This window comes from Nyctereutes procyonoides, unplaced genomic scaffold (genome assembly GCF_905146905.1).
Source record: "Nyctereutes procyonoides isolate TBG_1078 unplaced genomic scaffold, NYPRO_anot_genome, whole genome shotgun sequence".
NCBI lineage: Eukaryota > Metazoa > Chordata > Mammalia > Carnivora > Canidae > Nyctereutes > Nyctereutes procyonoides.
In genome coordinates, this window is record NW_026575043.1 from 41988338 (window position 1) to 42000842 (window position 12505).

General features: G+C 39.1%; 1 protein-coding gene across 3 annotated transcripts in view; it reads left to right on the forward strand.

Annotated features, from left to right (window-relative positions):
• Positions 1-12505, forward strand: part of CHEK2 (checkpoint kinase 2) — a 92533-nt gene that overhangs the window by 44662 nt on the left and 35366 nt on the right. The gene's annotated exons all lie outside the window — the stretch shown is intronic.

Consider the following 12505-nt stretch of genomic DNA (forward strand, 5'->3'; position numbering starts at 1 on the left):
CCTGGGATCATGACCTGAGCTAAAGGCAGATGCTTAACCATCTGAGCCACCCAGGCACCTTGGACTTTCAAGAGTGAGATTACATATATCTGAAAATCCTGATAGAGTGAACAGCATAAAGTGGATGATGCTCAATAAGTAGGAGCTAGGGGATCCCTGGATGGCTCAGCGGTTTAGTGCCTGCCTTCGGCCCAGGGCGTGGTCCTGGAGTCCTGGGATCGAGCCCCACATCAGGCTCCCTGCATGGAGCCTGCTTCTCCCTCTGCCTGTGTCTCTGCCTCTCTCTCTGTGTGTCTCTCATGAATAAATAAATAAAATCTTTAAAAAATAAAAAAAATAAGTAGGAGCTATTATTATTAATTATTGATTCACATCCGTTTTTTTCTAAATGTTTTATAGATTTAGTCCTTATATTGATCTGCTTTGAGTTGCGCTTTGTATATGGTATGAAATAGAAGTCCAGATTCATTCTTTTGCATGTGAATATCCCAGTTTTCTGAGTACTTTCTTGAAGAGACCATTCTCTCTCTGTTGAATGGTCTTGGCACCCTTGTCAAAAATCATTTGGCCATAAATGTGAGGGTTTATTTCTGGACTTTTCAATTCCATTCTTTTGGTCTATGTGTCTATCTTTTTGTGCAAGTACCACAAAATCTTAGTTGCTGTAACTTTGCAGTAAGTTTTGAAATCCAGAATGTGAGTCCTGATTTGTTTTTCTTTTTTCTTTTCTTTTCTTTTCTTTTCTTTTCTTTTCTTTTCTTTTCTTTTCTTTTCTTTTCTTTTTTTTCTTTTCTTTTCTTTTCTTTCTTTTCTTTTCTTTTCTTTTCTTTCTTTCTTTCTTTCTTTCTTTCTCTTTCTTTCTTTCTTTTCTTTCTTTTCTTTCTTTCTTTCTTTCTTTCTTTCTTTCTTTCTTTCTTTCTTTCTTTCTTTCTTTCTTTCTTTTCTTTCTTTCCTCCCTTCCTTCCTTCCTCCCTCCCTCCCTCCCTCCCTCCCTCCCTCCCTCCCTCCCTTCCTTCCTTCCGATTTTATTCATCCATTCATGAGAGAGACACAGAGACATAGGCAGAGGGAGAAGCAGGCTCCCCATGGGTAGCCTGATATGGGATTTGATCCCTTGACCCCAGGATTGTACCCTGAGCCAGAAGGCAGATGCTCAACTGTTGAGCCACCCAGGCCTTCCTGTTCTTTTTCAAAATTGTTTTGACTATTCTGGGTCCTTTACATTTTCATATGAATTTTAGGACCAAGGGTCGGACACCCAACCGAGCCACCCAGGTGCCCCTGAGTACTGACATCTTAATTTTACTAAGTCTACCAGTCCATGAACATGGGATGTCTTTCCAGTTTTTTAAGTATTCATTAATTTCTTTCAATGATGTTTGGTAGTTTTTGTATGTAAGTCTTGCATTTAAAAAAAAAATGTATTCTTGGTCAGTGGTTGAGTGTCTGCTTTTAGATCAGGTTGTGATCCTGGGGTCCTGGGATTGAGTCCTGTATCAGGCTCCCCACAGGAACCTGAGGTCCCTGCTTCTCCCTCTGCCTATGTCTCTGCCTTTCTCTCTGTGTTTTTCATGAATAAATAAATAAAATCTAAAAAAAAAAAAAGTATTTTTGGAGCATTTGGCTGGATCCATTGGTATAGCATGTGACTCTAGATCTTGGTGTTATGGGTTTGAGCACCACATTTTATGTAGAGACTATTTAAAATAAAATCTTAAAAAAAATTCCTAAGTATTTAAAAAATATTTACTTATTATTATTTAAAATTTTATTTATTTAAGTAATTTTTGTACCCCATGTGTGGCTCGAACTCAGAACCCCAAGATCAAGAGTTTCACTCTTTTCTGACTAAGCCAGCCAGGTGCTCCTTATTATTATTATTTTTTTAAATTTTTATTTATTTATGATAGTCATACAGAGAGAGAGAGAGAGAGAGAGAGGCAGAGACATAGGCAGAGGGAGAAGCAGGCTCCATGCACCGGGAGCCCGACGTGGGATTCAATCCCGGGTCTCCAGGATCACGCCCTGGGCCAAAAGCAGGTGCCAAACCGCTGTGCCACCCAGGGATCCCTATTTTTTTAAGTAAGTTCTGTTCCCTTTGTGGGGCTTGAACTCGTGACCCTGAGATCAAGAGTTGTATACTCTACTGACTGAGCCAGCCAGACTCCCCATATTTACTTATTTTTATTGTGGGAAAATATATGTAACAAAAAGTTTTGCCACTGTAACCATTAAGTAAACCATTAAGCTTAGTGGCATTAAGTACATTTACAAAATGTGTGCAACTATCACTAATAATCTATAAAAATTTTCTTCTGGTAACTGTCCTCTCCCTGCCCTCACACCTCTAAGCTTTATTTATATATAATCGACATATAACATTGTGTAAATTTAAGATGTATAGTGTATTAATTTGATAGTTACATATTGCAAAATGATTACTACCATAGTGTTAACTAACATTCCCATTACATTGCCTAATTACTATTTCTTTTTTGTGGTGAGAACATTTAAGATCTATGCTCTTAGCAAGTTTCAAGTATGTGGTATAGTATTATGAACTATAATCAGTACATTGTACGTTAGATCCCCAGAACTTATAATCTTGTACTGGGAAGTTTGCACCCTATAACGAACATCTCCCCTTTCCCCCCCACTCTTCAGCACCTGGTAACCACTATTCTTTGTGTATATGAGTTTAGGTTTTTTAGACTCCCTGTCTAAGACATGTAAGTGAGATTATATAGTATTTGAATTTCTTTGTCTTATTTCACTTATAATGCCTTCAGAGCTAATCTATGTTGTCACAAATGGCAAGATTTGTGACTTTAATGGCTGAATAATATTCCATATTGTGTGTGTGTGTGTGTGTGTGTACACACACACACACATATATATATACACACACACACATACCATATTTTCTTTGTCCATCCATTGTTGGACATTTATGTTGCTTCTATGTATTGGCTATTATATATATGTATTTTTAAAAGATTTTATTTATTTATTCATGAAAGACACACACACACACAGAGAGAGAGAGAGAGAGGCAGAGACATAGGCAGAGGGAGAAGCAGGTTCCATGCAGGAAACCCGATGTGGGACTTGATCCAAGAACTTCAGGATCACGCCCCGAGCCCAAGGCAGATGCTCAACCACTGAGCCACCCAGGCATCCCTGTATTGGCTATTATAAATAGTTACGCAGTGAACATGGAGGTACTATATCTTTTCAAGTTATTGTTTTGTTATCTTTGGATAAGTACTGAAAAGTGGAATTACTGGATCATATGGCAGTAGGATTTTTTTTTTTTTAAGATTTTGTTTATTCATGAGACATACAGAGAGAGAGAGAGGCAGAGACACAGGCAGAGGGAGAAGCAGGTTCTATGCAGGGAGCCTGATGCAGGACTTGATCCTGGAACTCCAGGATCATGGCCCCGGGCCGAAGGCAAGCACTAAACCACTGAGTCACCCAGGCATCCCTCTGTTTTTAATTTTTGGAAGAACCTCCATTCTGCTTTACATAATGGCTGCACCAATTTACGTTCCTGCCAGCCGTGCACCAGGATACGTTTTACTCTACTTCCTGGCCAACACTTAGCAAATCTTTTGCCTTTTTTTTTTCTTTCATTAAATATTTATTTATTTTAGAGAGAGAGTGTGTGGTTGTGCATGATCAGGGCAGGGGTAAAGGGAGGGAATCTCCTCTGAGCCAGCAGCCTGATGCAGATGTAGGTCTCCATCCCATGACCCATGAGATCATTATCTGAGCCAAAACCAAGAGTAGGTTGTGACTGAGCCACTCAGGTGCCCCAAATCTCTAGTCTTTTTGATGATAACCATTTTAATAGGTGTGAAGTGGTATCTCATTGTGGTTTTGATTTGCATTTCCCATTGGTTAGGGATGTTGAGTACCTTTTCATGTATTGGTTAGCCATTTGGATGTCTTCTTTGGAAAAATGTCTATTCAGTTCCTCTGCCTATTTCTTAGATTGTTTACAGTTTGCTCTTGAGTTGTAAGAATTTTTATATATTTTGGATATTAACCCCTTCTCATATATATGATTTGCAAGTATCTTCTTCTGATTTGTAGATTGTCTTCTCATTTTGTTGATGGTTTCTTTTGTTGCACAGAAGCTTCTTAGCATGACATAGTCCCACTTACTGATTTTTGCTTTTGTTGATTGTGCTTTTTTAAAATTTGTATTTTATTTGTATTTATTTTTTTAAAATTATTTTTTAAAAATATTTTATTTATTTATTCTTGAGAGACACACAGAGAGAGACAGAGACAGAAGTAGAGGGAGAACCAGGCTTCATGCAGGGAGCCCGATGCAGGACTTGATCCCCGAATCCCAGGATCATGCCCTGAGCCAAAGATAGATGCTCAGCCTCTGAGCCACCCAGGCATCCTGGTTATATTATTTGAGATTTTTTTTTTTTTTTTTTTTTTGCTTCTTGAGGTAGGCCTGTATTGTTATATACTTCCCTCTTTTTATTGTTTTATGGTTATTTATGGTTGTTTTTGTAGTTCTTTTCTGCTCCATTTTTTTTTCTTGTTCTCCTTGTGGTTTGTTTGCTGTCTAAAGACATAATGGATTTCTTATGTCTTTGTTATTTGGATATCTATATCCAATGAACAAACCTAAAATGAAATTTATTTTTTAAAAATTTTTATTTATTTATTTGAAAGAGAGAGACAGTACAAGCATGGGGTGGGGCAGAGGGTGGAAACAGACTCCCTGCTGAGAGGGTGGAAACAGACACCCCCCCCCCCCACTGGATCTCAGGACTCTGAGATCAGGACCTGAGCCAAAGGCAGACGCTCAACCACTGAGCCAGCCAGGTGCCCCACTTTTTCACTTTTTTTTTCTTTTTCACTTTTTTGATGATGCTGTTTGACACAGTAATTTTAAAGTTTGATTATGTCCAATTTCTCTATTTTTTCTTTTGTCACTTGTGCTTTTAGTGTTGTATCTAAGAAAGCATTATTTAACCCAGGATTGCAAAGCTTCATTACTGTTCTTAGAGTTTTATAGTTCTGGTTCTTACTACTATTAGCCTTTGATTCTGTTTGAGTTGGTTTTTGTTATGGCATGAGGTAAGAATTTCAACTCTTGTTTTGAATGTGGATATTTACTTGTCCTAGTGCTTTTTGTTAAAAAGACTGTTCTTTTCCCAGTGAATTGTTTTGGCATTCTTTGAAAATCAGCTGACTGTAAATGTAATTTATTCTGGTCCCTCCATTCTTCTGAAAAGAATCTATATGCTGTCCTTATGCTAGTACCACACCATCTTGATGATGGTAACTTTGGAGTAAGTTTTGAAATTGCAAAATGTAAGTAAGTCCTCTAACTTTGTACTTCATTTTCAAGATGATTTTGGCTATTCTGAGTCTTTGTATTTCCATAAGAATTTTAATTCGAGCTTGTTAATTTCTGCAAAGATCGTAGCTGGGATTTTGACAGGAATTGTGTAAATCAGCAATTTGTGCATTTTGCCATGTTTACAGTAGTATTCTGATCCATGAACATTTATATAGGTCTTTCAAATTCCTTTTCAACAATATTTTATGGTTTTTAGAGTATTAGATTTACATTTCTTTTGCTAAATTTATTCCAAAGTATTTTGTCCTTTTAATGCTATTGCAAACAGATTATTATTATCTTAATATATACTTAACTCTGTGCCCAATGTGGGGCTTGAACTCAACCGCTTGATCAAGTTGCATGCTCTACCAACTGAGCCAGCCAGGAGCCCCCAAACAGAATTATTTTTAAATTTCATTTTAAGGGGGCCCCTGAGTTGGTCAGTCAGTTAAGTGTCTCACTTTGGCTGGGGTCATGATTCCAAGGTCCTGGGGTTGAGCCCTGTGTTGGGCTCTCTGTTCTTTGGGGAATCTGCTTCTCCCTTTGCCCATTGCCCTGCTTGTGGTCTCTCTTTCTTTCTCTCAAATAAATAAATAAAATCTTTAAAAAATAGACATTTCATTTTAGGTTTGTTCATTGCTTATGTATAGAAGTACAAGTGCTGGGATGCCTGGGTGGCTCAGTGGTTGAGCGTCTGCCTTTGGCTCAGGGTGTGATCCCGGGGTCCTGGGATTGAATCCCACCACAGGGAGCCTGTTTTTCCCTCTGCCTATGTCTCTGCCTTTCTCTTTGTGTCTCTCATAAATAAACAAACAAACAAACAAACAAACAAATAAATAAATAAATAAAATCTTTTAAAAAAAAGAAGTACAAGTGCTTATTGTATATTGATCTTGTATTCTGTAATTTTGCTGAACTTGTTTATTAGGTCTAACAGTTTTTAGTGGGTTTCTGAGGATTTTCTTTCCTTTTTTTTTTTTTTTAATTTTTATTTATTTATGATAGTCACACAGGGAGAGAGAGAGAGTGAGGCAGAGACATAGGCAGATGGAGAAGCAGGCTCCATGCACCGGGAGCCCGACGTGGGATTCGATCCCCAGTCTCCAGGATCGCGCCCTGGGCCAAAGGCAGGCGTTAAACCGCTGCGCCACCCAGGGATCCCTCCTGAGGATTTTCTGCATAAGATTATGTTATCTGTGACAGAAATAGATTTGCTCCTTTCTTCCTTCCTTTCATTGTCTTGGTTTGAACCTCTAGTATAATAAATAAAAGTTGTAAGAGTATACGTCCTTGTCTTATTTCTGGTGTAAGGGGTAAAGCTTTCACCCTTATCATTAAGTGTGTTATTAGCCATGGGCAGTTCATAAATGCTCTTTCTCAAGGTGAGGAAGTTCCCTCCTATTCCTAGTTTATGAAGCTGTTGTCATTGTTTTTTTTTTTAAAGATTTATTTATTTGTTTATCTATCTGTTTGTTTGTTTATTTATTTATTTATTATAGACATAGAGAGAGAGAATGGTAGAGACACAGGCAGAGAAAGAAGCAGGCTCCATGCAGGGAGCCCGACGTGGGACTCGATCCCGTACTCCAGGATTGCGCCCTGGGCCAAAGGCAGGCGCCAAACCTCTGAGCCACCCAGGGATCCCCAATCATTGTTGTTTTTAATCATGAGGGGTGTTGGATTTTTTTCAAAAGCTTTTTCTGTCTACTGAGATGGTCTTGTGGTTTTGTTCTGTGTTCTATTGTGATTGTGTGTTACATTAATTATTTTTCAGATGCTAAGCCAACCATGTTTTCCTGGGTTAATTCTCACTTGTTCATGTCTAATCTTTTTTTACATGTTGCAGGATTTGGTTTGCTGTGGTATGTTAGTCTGTAGTTGTCTTGAGATGCCTTTGCTTTGGTATTGGGGTATTAGTAGCCTCATAGAATGAGTTGAAAAGATTCCTTCCTCTGTATTTCTTGTAAGAGTTTGAGAATAATTGATATTAGTTCTTTAAATGTTTGGTAGAGGGCAGCTCCGGTGGCTCAGCGGTTTAGCACCACCTTCAGCTTGGGGTGTGATCCTGGAGACCCAGGATCCAGTCCCAAGTTGGGCTCCCTGCATGGAGCCTGCTTCTCTGCCTGTGTCTCTGCCTCTCTCTCTCTCTGTCTGTCTGTCATGAATAAATAAAATCTTAAAAAAAAAAAAGGTAGAATTTAAAATTATTCATTTGAAGTTTTTTGATCACTAGTGCAATCTTTTGGGTGTATTTGTGTATTCTTTTTCTTGTGTCTGATTTGATAGTTTCTTTCTAGAAGTTTGTGCATTTCTTCTGTGTCATCTAATATTGTCTTACTGTTATTCATGGCATTTTTTAAAAAAGATTTTATTTATGTGCTTGAGAGAGAGAATGAACGAGAGCATGCATGTGCATGAGCAGGGATGGGACAGAGGGAGAAGAGAAGCAGACTTTCCACTGAACTAGAAGCTGACACAGGGCTCTGATCCAAGGACCCTGAGATCATGACAGGAGCTGAAGGCAAATGTTTAACCAACTGACCCACCCAGGCACCACCACAGTATTCTCTTTTAAATCCTTTTTAGGGACCCCTGGGTGGCGCAGCGGTTTGGCGCCTGCCTTTGGCCCAAGGCGCGATCCTGGAGACCCGGGATCGAATCCCACGTCGGGCTCCCGGTGCATGGAGCCTGCTTCTCCCTCTGCCTGTGTCTCTGCCTCTCTCTCTCTCTCTGTGTGATTATCATAAATAAATAAAAATTTAAAAAAATCCTTTTTATTTCTGTAAGGTTAGTAATAATTGCTCCTTTTGACCCCCCCCCCCCTTGGTCACTCTATCCAAAGTTTTATCAAATTGTTGATCTTTTCAAAGATCCAGCTTTCTGGGGTGCCTGACTGGCTCAGTCAATAGAGCATGTGTCTTTTTTTTTTAAATTCTTTTTAGCATATGACTCTTGATCTTGGGATTATGAGTTTGAGCCCCACGTTGGGTGTAGAGATTACTTACAAATAAAATATTAAAAAAAAAAAAAAGAACCAGCTTTTGGCTTGATTGATTTATTATCTTTCTATTCTATATTTCATTTATTTTTGCTCTAATTTTTATTTTCTCCTGCTAGTTTTAGATTTTATTTGCTCTTTCCAGTATCTTAAGGAGAGTTAAGTAATTGACCTAAAATCGTGTAACTTAGATATTTACAACTATAAATTTCCCTGAGTAGTGCTTAAGCTGAATCCTGTAAGTTTTAGTATGTTGTTTGTTGTTTGTTCATTTCATTCATTTTGAAGTACTTTCTAATTTTCTTACCAGTTTTTTTCTTTGTCCCTTTGGTTTTTCAGGAGTATGGTGTTTAATTTCTACTTAAATGGGAATTTACTAAATTTCTTTGTGTTTTTGAGTTCCTAATTTCATTACATTGTGGTTGGAGAACATACTTTGTATGATTTGTGCACTTTTACATTCACTAAGGGGCTTTTTTTGTTCCTAGCTTATGTTCTGTCTTGGAAAGTATGTTTTATTTGAGAAGAATGTGTATTTTCTTTTTGTTGGGTAGAGCATCTGGCTTAGGCTCAGATCTTGATCCTAGGGTCCTGGGACTGAGCCCTGTATCAAGCTCCATGCTCAGCAGGGAATTTGCTTCTCCCTCTCCCTCTGCCTCTTCCCAGCTCATGTGTGCACACACGCACTCTCTTCCTGTCTCTCAAATAAATAAATAAAATCTTTCTCTTTTTAAGATTTTGTTTATTTATTCATGACAGACAAGGAGAGAGAGACAAAGACATAGGCAGGGGGAGAAGCAGACTCCTCGCAGGGAGCCTGATGCGGGACTTAATCCCAGGACCCCAGGATCACACCCTGAGCCGAAGACAGATGCTCAACCGCTGACCCACCCTGGCGTCCCGATAAATAGAATCTTAAAAAACAAAACAAAACAAAACAAAAAACATAAAATTGAGTAGGAAGAAAATAAGGGTGAGAGTTTAGGTTGGAGGCTGGGAAGGTTTAGGTTGGAGGCTCTGTAGTTGGAAGGACATGGGTTCAAGTCCTAGGTCTGTCCCTGTTTGGCTGTCTCAGGCAAGTGATGCTACTTCTGAACCTCGCCATCTTCATCTGTAAAATTGGGGGAAAATGTTAAAGCAAAGGTGAGGAAGATAGTCTAAAGGTCAGGATAGAATGGTGATCAAAGGGAAAGTTGGGTTAACTTTTCCCAGATAGGTTTAATTTTTTTGACTGTGATATAGAATGAGGGAGAACAGTGAGTTTGAACTTCAAAGAGGTCTGGGATACCTAGTAAAAGAAAATTACTTTTCTAAATTTTCAAATCACTTGCCAAAACAAATGTTTCTGTTGCTCTCCTCATATACTCTCTTACCTGCTGGCAAGATGGACACATTCTTCCCTGGGTTCATACACCTAATTGCTTTACTGAGAACATCTGGTCACTTTGTCTCCTACCTTGCTCTCCGTGCCATCCTCCACACATCTGTGGAGCCTGGGGGCTCTCCTGATGAGCAAATGCTAGAGCAGGCTCTTCCGTAGGTGGCTGTTTTTTAGACTCTCTACCATCCCTGGACTATTAGTGTCCTAATGAATTCTCAGTGCTCTTCCTCTTCCCAGCTGCTGGAGAAGTTCCTGATTTCTTTTTTTATTTTTTTTTAAAGATTTATTTATTTATTTATGATAGACACAGAGACAGATAGAGGCAGAGACACAGGCAGAGGAACAAGCAGGCTCCATGCCAGGAGCCCGACACGGAACTCGATCCCGGGACCCCAGGACCGCGTCCCAGGCCAAAGGCAGGCGCCGAACCGCTGAGCCACCCAGGGATCCCCCAAGTTCCTGAATTCTAGTAGAAATACCATGGTTCATTAATTCCTTCCCCTGTTAACAGATACTTAATGTTGTTTCCAGTTTTTGCTCCCACAAGCAGGATTCAGTGAACATACTTGTAGGTGTCTCCTCGGTCAATTGGCAAATGTCTCTCTGGGGTAGAGTCTGATTTGAATTGCTGGGTCACAGAGTAGGAATGGTTTTACTTTGTAATCATAATGTATTTCTAAGCATCTTTATGTTTTTCTTTTCACATTTTTCTTTTTTTAAAAAAATTTATTTGAGAGAGAGAGAGAGAGCATAAGTGGGAGGTGTAGAGGGAAGGGAGAGAGAATCTCAAACAGACTGCACTGAGCACAGAGCCTGACCCATAGCTTGATCTCATAACTGTGAGATCAGGACCTGAGCCAATATCAAGCGTCATTTGATTAACCAACTGCACCAGCCAGGTGCCCCCCTTTATTTTTTATGTTAATTGTGATTCACAACACATTGTTTGCAACTGGCTTTGTATACTTAGCAATGTGTCTTAGACATCTTTCTGTAAGAATGTAAAGATTCGGGGCAGCCTGGGTGGCTCAGCGGTTTAGCGCTGCCTTTAGCCCAGAGCCTGATCCTGGAGACCTGAGATTGAGTCCCATGTCAGGCTCCCTGTGTGGAGTCTGCTTCTCCCTCTGCCTGTGTCTCTGCCTCTCTCTCTTTCTTTCTCTCTCTCTCTCTCTCTATCTGTGTGTCTCTCATGAATAAATAAATAAAATCTAAACAAAAAGAAAAAAAGAATGTAAAGATCCTCATTCCTTTTTATGGGTATGTAACATTAAAAAAAAAAGATTTAGGGATCCCTGGGTGGCGCAGCGGTTTGGCGCCTGCCTTTGGCCCAGGGCGCGATCCTGGAGACCCCGGATCGAATCCCACATTGGGCTCCCGGTGCATGGGGCCTGCTTTTCCCTCTGCCTATGTCTCTGCCTCTCTCTCTTTCTCTCTCTGTGACTATCATAAAAAAAAAAACAAAAAACAAAAAACAAAACCTCTTTAATAAATAAAAAATAAATAAATAAATAAAAGATTTATTTGTGAGAGTGAGTAATCACTTGCAGGAGTGGGGGAGGGGCATAGGGAGAGAGAGAAAAGCAGACTCCCCACTGAGTAGGGAGCCTGACCTAGGGCTTGATCCCATCACACTGAGACCATGACCTGAGCCAAAAATCAAGAGTTGAACGCTTAACCAGTTCAGCCCTCCAGGCGCCCTTGATATATAAAGGCATTTTGAACTAGCCTCTTACTAATGAACATTTAAGATGTTTATTTCTTTTTGCTCTAAGAATAATGCTATAGTGAATAACCTTTACTTTTGTTCTTATATCCTTTTATTATACATATGCTTCTATCCATCGGATAAATGCCTACAAGTGGAATTTCTGGGCCAATATGTGTATCTATATAATTTTTAAAAATTGAGTTGAAATGCACATAAAGTAAAATTAGTCATTTGAAAGTGAACAGTTCAGTGACTTCACTACCTTTTTCTAGTTCTGAAACATTTCCATTATTCCAAAATAAAGCCGTGTACCCATTAAGCAGTTACTTTCCATTCCTCTCTCTTCCTGGCAACTAGCAATCTGTATTTCATTTGTATGGATTTAACTGATCTAGATATTTCATTTAATGTAATTATACAATTAATGTTTTTTTTTGTGTGTCTGGTTTCTTCTAATGTTTTCAAAGTTTATGTTGTGGTATGTATGAATTGTAGCATTTATTATTATTTTTTTTTTGGCTAAATAATATTTCACTACAGGGGCCCTTGGCTGGCCCAGTGAGTAGGGCATGCAACTCTTGATCTTATATCCATAAAGCTACTAAATGGATATAATATTCCATTATATGTAAATACCACAATTTTTTATCCATCTAGCAAGAAACATTTGGATTGTTTCTATCATTTGATTATTGTGAATTGTTCTGGTGTGGATACTTTTATACAAGGTTTTGTTGGGTACCTTTTTTCAGTTCTTTTGAGTATATACCGAGGAGGGGAAATGCTGAGTCAAAAGGCAATTCTTATGTTTAACTTTTTGAGGAAGGCAGCCCCGGTGGCGTAGCAGTTTAGTGCCTCCTGCAGCCTGGGGCGTGATCCTGGAGACCCTGGATCAGTCCTGCGTTGGGCTCTCTGCGTGGAGCCTGCTTCTCCCTCTGCCTGTGTTTCTGCCTCTCATTCTCTCTTTGTGTCTCTATGAATAAATAAATAAAATCTTAAAAAAAAAAAAACTTTTTGAGGAATGACAAACTTTTCCACAGTAGC